This window comes from Macrotis lagotis, chromosome 1, assembly GCF_037893015.1.
Source record: "Macrotis lagotis isolate mMagLag1 chromosome 1, bilby.v1.9.chrom.fasta, whole genome shotgun sequence".
In the NCBI taxonomy this organism is placed as follows: domain Eukaryota; kingdom Metazoa; phylum Chordata; class Mammalia; order Peramelemorphia; family Peramelidae; genus Macrotis; species Macrotis lagotis.
The window spans coordinates 230,978,713-230,989,071 of NC_133658.1; the positions used below are offsets into that span (position 1 = coordinate 230,978,713).

The 10,359-nt window shown below is 35.5% G+C and overlaps 1 protein-coding gene across 1 annotated transcript in view; it reads left to right on the forward strand.

Moving 5' to 3' along the window:
- CDH13 (cadherin 13) overlaps window positions 1-10,359 on the forward strand; it is a 1,354,681-nt gene that overhangs the window by 757,769 nt on the left and 586,553 nt on the right. The window lies entirely within an intron of this gene.

Genomic DNA, 10,359 nt, shown 5'->3' on the forward strand with positions numbered 1-10,359 from the left:
CTTCCTTCTCTGTTGTTATTTTTTGTGGATTTTTTGACTAATTGTTTTTGTTAAGTGCTATGGAAGATTGTCAATAAACTATATTTATTTATTTATTGCACTAGATCTGTTGTTGGAGAGTTGTGAGGGAGGCTTGATTTATTTAGAGTAGATTACATACCTTTTCTCAAGATAGGACAACATGATTCACTCAGCTTGCTATACCTGATAAATAACTAATTCTGTCAGGTGCTAATTCAGAAAGAAGGACACATAAGTCAATCTACAAGTATCTAAATTGATCTAACCATCTTGTACTGATCTCTTGATATCTCCTAGTATTTCCCTGTCTTGTTGGTCATCTGTATCTACAAAATATTGCCTCTCTTTTCCTGTCTCAGTCTCTATATTCATTCTATTTCCATCAATCAATAATCAACAAATAAGCATTGAATCACCTATTATATTTGGGGTACCATGTTTAAACCTGGGGATACAAATACAACTTTAAAAAAACCTAGTGATCTCAAATAACTTGCAATCTAATGGAGGAAGACACCACGAAAAAGGAAAGTGAAAATTGGAAGGTAGGGAAAGGTTACTCAATGCATCAGTATACTGGAGAAATTTAAAAAAAAAATCAAAAGTAGTATAGTTGATGAGAAATAAGGAGTAACTTCCATGCCAAAAATCGACCAATGCCCAATCGTCTTTTCTAGTTACTCAAAATCTCATCCTTAAAAATCCAACTCTGGTGAAGAAATGCAGACAGAACAGGATTTTATTTGGAATAGGTTTCTTCCATTTTCCTAAAATAGGACTTTGTAATGTTTGGAGTCAAGTTTACTTAGAACTAGTAATTAGTGAGCTCCAATAATACAAAAAGCACTGGGACTTGTTATAGGACCTAGGAGAGGTCTCTCATGGGAACAGAATTTAGTAAGTAGCTAAACATGTCCATTAATAGCTATAAGTGAATAAATGCAAAGGGAATGATCAAGGAGAATAGAGAAAAGAGGAATCACTTTTATGGAATGTAATAGGAAAATTTACAGAGATAGCACCTTAATTAGAGCAAAATGCAAGAGATTTTGAATAGGTAGAGAGCAATGAATCAAAACTACAATATAGGAATGGGAGGGAGATGGAATGACAATAGGCATTGAGACAGGAGAGCACTGGGAGAAAGTTGTGTGGCCTTCCCACTGGGGCTATCATGTAAAGTTTATGAAAAGGATCATTAGGAAAAGAAAAGAGAGGCAAACAAGCACTAAAGGATGGAAGACTTTGAATAACCCCTGGTGAATGCATTATTTGACTTGTAATGATGTTAGTAACTGAAGACTTTTTTGGGTAGAATGGTACATTTAGTTTTATTTTTGCCAAGTTTGTGTTACAGATGAGACAATCAAGTGGAGACATCCATAAGGCACTTGAAAATGTAGAATTGTAGCACAGTGGAGAAATCTGGATTGAAAATTGAGATTTGAGATGTTTTCCATAGAGATGATAATCGAAGTATTAGACTAGGTAAGATTGCTTAGGAATAGAAATTATTAAAAATCGTGACTCTGAAGGTCTCATTTTTCTTCTCAGTAAAATGAATGGATGAATTCAGCATGGAACAGAGAAATTAGTGGAAATCTTGAATTTGTGGTCCCAGTATTAATTATATGATTGATCTTGGGCAAGTCACTCAAACTCTCTTTACTAAAGTTTTGTTACTTGTCAAATACATATGTTACATATGCCTTGCATGGTATATTTTAGCTCTAAATCCTATAATCTCTATGATCTCCTCTTTCCAAAAAGTTCTCTCTCTTTTTCTATGACAATAGTGTATTGATTTAGCTGAAAAAGAAGAATTGTTTGAATTATGTATTATTTTGAATAAACTGATATTGGCTTAATAGGCTTTTACAGTATTTTATGCAAGACTTACTGCCAATATTATGCTGGTAGGTAGGCTACTTAAAACCATGGTGCAATGTGATGTTTTTGGTTTATCTTTCTCTTTCGTTAATGAATGAATATATTTTCCATCACACAAATCCTTTTTATAATCAAGACATTTGTGTTCTGTAGATCAACTTAAACTCTTAGGCTGTGTAATTTACCTGCTGTCAAATCTCATTTGAAGTAGTCTTGTCTTGTATTGCCCTAATCAAAAATATGGCTGGGTTTAATGAGATATACATGTTGTGTCGAGTATTGTTTATTTTTAATAAACTTTTATTCTCTGTGCCACACTTTGCAAAATAGAAGATCTGCAATCTTTTCTAACTACTCTCATTTTTTTAAAACCAATTATTCCTGTAACTCACATGCAGATAAATACAATCTTCCAAACATGAACAGATGCTGAGCACTAGGGAAAAAGAGCTGGTTTCATAGTTAGCCCATCATTTAGTAGCTGTAGTCCTCTGAGCAAGCCACTTACCTTCCCTGGGGCTTAGTTTTCTCACTTGCAAAATGTAAAATATTTCTACTGTATATAATATGTATGCTCACATACATATAAATATATGCATACATACATGCACACATAGAGTCATACACCCACAACACACACACATATATATATATATGTATATATGTATGTATATATGTATGTATGTATATGTGATGGCAGCTGATAGTAGAGATATCTCAAGAGTTAGCACAAAATTCCTAGGTTTATTGAGATTAAAATTTTTCCTTCTGAGAAGAACAAGGAAAAGTGACTGGACCTGTGATTTCAATGGTATAGAGATATATTAATATAAGGATTATATGTAGCAATATAGGGATAAAAATATAGGATATATTCCTGATGATAAAATTCCAATATCCAATGTGGCAATTTAATCTTCAATTAACTGGGGCATGGAGAGGTTAAGTGACTTTCCTAAGGTCAGACAAGAGGGAAAAAATTATTTTCCTGGACAAAGTTGTTTCTCTGAAATTCTTTGGTCCTGAAAGCAGTTTAAACTCTTGTACTTAAATATCAAGGAAGAGAAGGAGAGGGAATGGTTGAATTGGAAAATGGAGGAGAGTTGGAAAGTGATGCTGGAAAGGGAAAAAAAAGAACAAAGAAGAGTAAAGAAGAGTAGAAATGCAGAGAAAAACAAGAAGGGGGAAAGGAAAGCAAGAGGAAAAGAGAATCTCCGAGGGAAAGAGAAAGATGTAGGAGTGATAGGAATGTTAAGAAAAATAATTTTTTCCTTCAAGGTAGACTCTGGGCATTATAGACTTAAGAAAAGGTATTAGACAGAGATATAGTATGATGGAGTTGCAGTTAAGCTGTAAAGTGTGTGAAAAGTTCTAGGAGACTTCAAGTCACTTAGGGAGGAAACTTCCGTTCAGCTACTTGGATTCATGCAAGCATGGTTATGATTATGTTGAAAACCCCTATTTGGGGTTTTCTTGACAAAGATATGGGAATAGTTTGCCATTTCCTTCCCCAGCTCATTTTATAGATGAGGAATGCAGCAAACAAGATTGACTGACTTGCCCTAGGTCAGACAACAAGTGTCTAAAGACATATTTGAATTCAGAAAGCCAACTCCAGGTCCAGCACTCTATCCACTGCCCCATCTAACTACTCTAGCTGAGGACGTAGGACTGGAACCCAAAGCTTCCTTCTATTCTCGAGGATAGACTTAAAGCCTACAATGGACAACATCACACCTTTGCAAATGCAACCTCAAAATAATCCCTTATAATTTAGGGTCTTTATATTAAATACATACAGTATTTCTTGCTCATACTTAAGAGATATTGCATGCATATATTCACAATGTAAAAGCAGTGATTTAACCTTACTGGACTCCAACCAGCATCCTAAGTCTGACAGCATTCCTTCTCAGATTTTGAAAATTATATTCATTGAAAGAGGTAAAGTCAGATACAAATGTGAGATTTGTATATTTGAGTAATACTAAAATTGCATCCTCAAAGACAAGGGTAAAGAAACAGAATAAAGATAGTTATTGTTTCCTGCTTCCCAGAATCTTTTACTTCAAAGGAGAACTTTGTTGTGGATAGATAAGAAACCCTACATATTGACTATTTTCCTGAATGAATGTATGCTACCTTTTTACAGTTTAATTGGTAGAAATGAGGATTTGTTTAGTCACCATCAGTTAGGAGTGAAAATTCTCCCTGGGAAAGTCAAGATTTAGGTAATTTAGGTAATTCTAAAAAAAGAGGTCGAGAATTTAAAAAAACAGCTCTAAATCTTACTGCACTGCCACCTGCAATATTGGGAGGTAAAAATCTTTCAGGACCCATTCAAAGAAGAACTGGAAAAGTCTGAAAATCTCAGACTTTGCAGATCTCTGTCATTTCTGAAAAAACACATCACTTTGCTTTGCCCAGGAAAGGAACAGATCATATAGCTCTCTGCATATTAACAAAAGAAGCCTGGTTGGGCTCTAATTTATTTGCACATCTTGAATTTATAAATAAACATAATATTTTTCCCATTGGATATTGATCTCAGTTTGAAATATTACATGATTCAATTGTAGTTTTCTTGTTCTTCTTAGTTAACTTTCAGCAGCCTCCAGAATGTTGATAGGTGATATAAAAGCAAAATGGCTCACTTTTTAATGGAGTATTGTTGTGGCACTGATATTATACTGTTCCTCCATGTTAGCTCATTCACCTTAAAATTCACTGGTGGGGCACTCTCCCTCACCCCCACCATAAAGGAGGAACTATACTACTTCAAGTCATCCTCAAAATATTAATTATATCTCTAGTATGGGAGGGATTTACCTCTTCTCCTTATCACTGTAGATTCTAAATCCCCATCGGTCTGTTTCTCATTTATGAACAAGGAAATTGTGATTCTTAAACACTAAACATTTAATATACAATAAAACTAAATTAAGACATGTAATGTTTTAATAAGAAAGATATAATTAAAATATAAGTCAATATATTAACCCTTTCTCTCTCTCTCTCTCTCTCTCACACACACACACACACACACACACACACATATATGTTCATGAGCAGCCATATAAGAGGTAAGAGATGATAGGGGCCTTTGGAAATTTGGGGTTAAACCATTTGAAATAAAGAAGTACAGAATAATTATAGGAAGTACAGCATATGAGTAAGGAAAGCCATGTGCCTGGGACAATGCATGAATGACCTATAGACTCTGATACCCTTGGTCACAACAGTTCTTCACTATGCAACATTTGTTTGGTTTTCCACTGTTCTTGTGTTTTCCACTCTCCTGGAGAGTTTCTCTCTGTAGTCCAGGTAGAGCAGTAGAGGACAGTACAGGAAGTCTTTCAAGGGTTTCTTTCCCTTCTGTCAAGCTCTGGATGATGTTAAGTGAAAGGCTGGCAAATACAGCCAGATCTTTCAACCACAAATGATTCTGCTTTCCTCCAATCAGTATCAGAGCTTTCTTTCAATCAAATGAACTCCCAGAACAGCTGCAGATCCTATCTGACTGAAGTTAGCTTTAAAGATATAGACATCACTACAGAGAAAGGCAGATGAGGCCATCTACCTTTTCATCCATAGCAGAAAAATCTACCTTGTTTCCAAATAACTTATAGCACTGAAGCTTTTCTCCATTCTGCTTCCAGTGGCAAAAGCTGTTTCTTGTATTTCAGCACAACAGGGGAGCTGTATAAGCTCTAAGGTCTTTTTTTCAGCTCTCAGATATGATGATACTCTTCTCTTGCATTGCGTCCTCCTCTCCTCTTATCGAGGTTACTGGGCTTCTTCTGTCTGAAGTTTCTGTCGGCTTCTCTTTTCCCGTTGGTTTCAAAGTGGCCAATGGACTTGGTATTATGGTGATCTGAATTCAAATCCTGTATCAGGTGCTTTACTAGCAAGTTATCCTGGGAAAATCCCTTAATTTTTCTAGGTCTCAATTTCCTCATCTGTAAAGTAGGAGGTACTAATAATACTTGTTTGTGGGGATGTTGTGAGGAAAGATGTGTAAAGCACTTTGTAAACCTTAAAAGTGCTATCAAAGTGTTACCTGTTGTTAATATTCTCTTTCACCTTTTGCTTTCTAGTTCTTATTGACTCTCATTTCAAAGCGATGTATCCAGCGACTCTCATTTTTGTCCCATTCACATTCTTCCAAGTATAACACAAATGATTTTCTGCAATGATACCATCATCCCAAAACATTCAATGCAGAGATCCCAGTATTAAATTTTAAAAATTCTCAAGAATTTTTTTCAAATTTTCTGCTGAAAGCCAACATCATTGAGTTATTTTGATTTCAGGCTTTTCTTTTTCCTTTGAGCTGCTTTCAAACAGGGCATTTTGAACATTTATTTGAGGACCTGTTTTCTCTCATGTTCTATGAACTGCCTCAAGCTGCTTTTCTAACTGTCTTCTCTCACAAGTTTCTCCCCCCCCATTTTTTTAGCAAATTAAAATACCCACATCAGAACCAAGAATTACATTATATATACATTAGAACAGGGGAGATCCTGGAAGCAATGCATTCTTGTGTCTTGTAGATACTAGATAACTCTATATTTAACAATTTTAATTGAGTTTATTCTGCTTTATTCTAACCCCTTTATTTCATAGATGAGGAAATAGAACAAGGAGAGGGAGTGATAGGTCCAAAGTTGCACAGCTGTTTTAAGAAAAGCCATAACCAGAAGCAGCATCTCTAGTCTCATCTGATGTTGTGTACAACTTAGTCATGATTGAGGAAGAAAGTAAGCTCAGATCAGAAGAATATCAGTCATAGACTGGAGAACTATTTTTATTTTATTTTATTTAAAATGATGGGAATAGACAAAACTCCCAGGGGCCCTTTCTCCCCCACACTCCTGTTATAAGGCCATGTGTATTCACATAAGCATAAGACACAAATATATGCACACAGGATATTATTATTCATAATTAAATTTATGGTGGAACCCAAGTCCTGAGCGAAAGGTATAATAAGTCATAAGGAAAGAAAAATCACCATGGAAGAGGTCAGTTTAGAAAGTAACTTTCTGTTTTTGAGGGAATCTAGGAACTTGAAAATAATAAACACAGATAGGTCCCATTTGCGAATCCCCTGAAGTGATCTCTCATGCATTTGAATTCATATTATTCAAAGTATAATTATGTCAAATAAAGTAAATGATTCCAGTCCAATGGAAATATGTAATGCTAATTTGAATAATGATATTTTTTTAAGAGGTTCATTATTTTACTGGTGTGAACCAAGTTGTAGCATAAAAGCAATGTGGAGATCAGTGCTTAGCAACCTGGTAGTAGATTAGAGTTTTTGTAAGACCAATTGTATTTTGGGGAAGGAGTAAATTCTGCTAGGATGAAGTAGGCTTCAAGGAGGAGTTCAAGCTGTGTCTTTAGAAAGGTAGAAATTTAGAGAAGTCATGCAGCATCATAGATCAAAAGCAAGTTTCACAGTCAAGAAGTCCTGAGTAGAAGTCCTGCTTCTGTTAAATTACTATGACTTTGTGTGATTCACTGAACTTTATTTCAACAAACTCTCTTAATATTGTAAATTGCAAAACAGGTGACAACCTGCTCAGATGGAGAGACTTCTTCAATAGGGGCTTCCCCATACAAATATAATCACAAATTTACTCCCCCCGCCAAAAAATGAGAAATATTTAAGTCATAGAAACATAAGGAGAAGGCAGTATAGGGAAGAGAGCAAAAGTGAAGGTATGTGAATACTTGCACAGAATGTTTTTGGAAGCAGTGCATAGGAAGCAAAATGTAACTTCAGTTTAAAGAATTTGATTTCAAGTGTGAAGACTTGAGCCTAAAGCATCATTACTACTTACTCCCTTGAGTGAGGTATAACCAGGAAGTGCATGAGGAGAGATCATCAAGACAGAGGACAGTTTGGGATGTAGCCTTCTGGTGTTAGTGGTGGGCTGAGGACATGGGAAGTCACTTCCCCTCTCTGCCTCACTTTCTTCGTTGTTGAGTAGGTTGGATGAACTCTGGAACTTCTCACCCTTTATCCAAAGATCCCTACTTATTAATGGACCCATGTGAATGGAGCATAGGATTCACTTAGAGGAAAAATGGGAGAATAAATTGAAGAAATAGGTAGGGATCATATTGTGGGGGACATTGAATGTCAAGTTGCAGAATATAAACTTTATTATAGAGGCAGTTGGGAACTGTTAACGGGTTTAAATGGCAACAAGGCACTTGGAATTTTATTTTCAAGGATGCCTTTCCCATGGTGTTTTCTCCTTTTGCATCATACTGCACAAGTTGATATTACGTTTTGGATTACACTTTTGTATTTCTGAGATGTCTTTGTTGAACTCTGGCATTTAGATGCAATCTAGCTGTCAGATAGTGGATTAAGAATCTTTTCTACTGTCAAATGTCTTATCCATTTTCATCACTTAAGTGCAATAAAGGGGGAATCACAGTCAGGTGTAGAGAAGCTTAGCCTTCCTAAGTAGTATTTCTTTGTCAGACCCCAAATGTAACCCTCCAATAGCATCCCCATGAGAGAACTTAATACCTGACTTTAGCTATGGTCTTATTCACTGTGACACTTTGGTGAAAAATGGATTGATTTTTCAGCTCTCCCTTGGGTAATGTCCAATCACAGCAAGGTGAGTTAGGGTCAGAAGGCATACTTTGTCCAAAGATTGATTCTGTGTCACAAAAGAAAATCATTAGCTGTATAGAAATCTACATTTCCCTATTTACATTTATTTCCTTCTCTAGCACCAAATATTGCATTTCCTCCTCTGGAAACAGAGGATGCTTGTTATAGAGAAATCAATATGTTTCTACTTTGGTTTCCTTTATGTCAGGGAACCAATTGTAGAGTCTAGCATTAGGGAGGGTGAGATGGTTATTCTGGGGAATATAGATGGTTCACTATGTTTCATATATGAAACACAAACCATGAGGATATGAAAAAGACTGGAGGTGTTCCCCAAGACCCTTGGGCACTTTTCTCTTCTTTCTCCACATAGTCTTTCAAAAACTTTACCAGGTCACATAACTTTATCAGGCCACTTGGATTTATCTGTACATGTTTGATTCACATCTTTATGTTAATTAAGCCCTAGTATCTCTCATGAACTTTTATCCTAAATTACCTATTGAGTATTTTAAATTGAATGTTCCAGCCCTATCTCCAATTCAACAAAGAATAGAGCTCTCATCTTTCTCCCAAACTCATTCCCTGTCCAGACTATTCCATTTCTGTCAAAGGTTTAATCAATCTAGTATCTCAGATTTATGACCTTGGTATTATCCTTGGCCCCATGTTCACCCTTATCCCACATGTCCAACTAGCCCAATTTGATATTTTTATCTTTATATGATATCTTGCATTCAATTCTTCTTCACTTTCACAGTCATCAGTTTAATTCATGCCTTCCTCACCTCTCTCCGAGATTATTGCAGTTGTCTTTAACTGTTTTCCTGGTCTCATGTCTTTTCCCAAGCCTAACCTCCTTTCACATTTGTGAAGTTATTTTCCTTAATTACAGATCTCACTGTGTCAATACCCTACTCAATAAACTCCAGTACTCCCTATTGCTTTAAGCAATAATATAATGCTTTCAGTTCTTTCAGTCTTTTTCCAATCTCATTGTCAATTACTCCCCTTTCCTTATTCTGATTCAGCCTAATTGACCTTCATCATTCCTCAGATATCAGCTACTCCATCTGTCATCTGACTTTAGCCACTATGCTGCTCCCATTCCCTCCCCTGTGCCTGAATCATATTATTTCTTTACTTCTACTTAAAGAATATTCTTTTCCTTTAAAACAAGTAGAGGATTATCATCTAAATGAATTCTTTCCTGTTCCCTACAACTGTTAGCTCTCCTCATTTAAATATTTGTAATTATTTGTATTTATTCTCTTTATGTTTGCTTTATTTAAACCTTGTTATGTATGTTATATCCTTCATTAAATATAAACTCATTGAGAGTGGAAATTGGTTTAGTCTTTACATTTGTATCCTTAGTACCTAAACCATTATTGTTGCTCAGTTGTTATTCAGTTATGTCTGACTTGTGACCCCATTTGTGTTTTTCTTGGCAAAGATACTGGAGTGGTTTGCCATTTTCTTCTCCAGCTCATTTTAGAGTTGAAAAACTTGAGGCAAAAAAGGGAAAGTGATTTCCCAGGATCACATAACTAGTAAGTGTCCAAAGAAGGATTTGAAATAAGATCTTGACTCCAGATCAGTGCTCTATCCACTGTTCCTAGCAACATATAGTAGGCATTTAGTAAATGCCTTTTGATTAATGGAAAATTGATTTTAAAAAAGCAGCAATTTGTCAAAATACTTCTTATTTGATACTTTAATCTTCAATTTCTATGGAGGAAAAATGATCCACATCTAATGGTCCCTGAATTTACATTCTAGCCTTTTCTCTGCTTATTTTCTTCTTC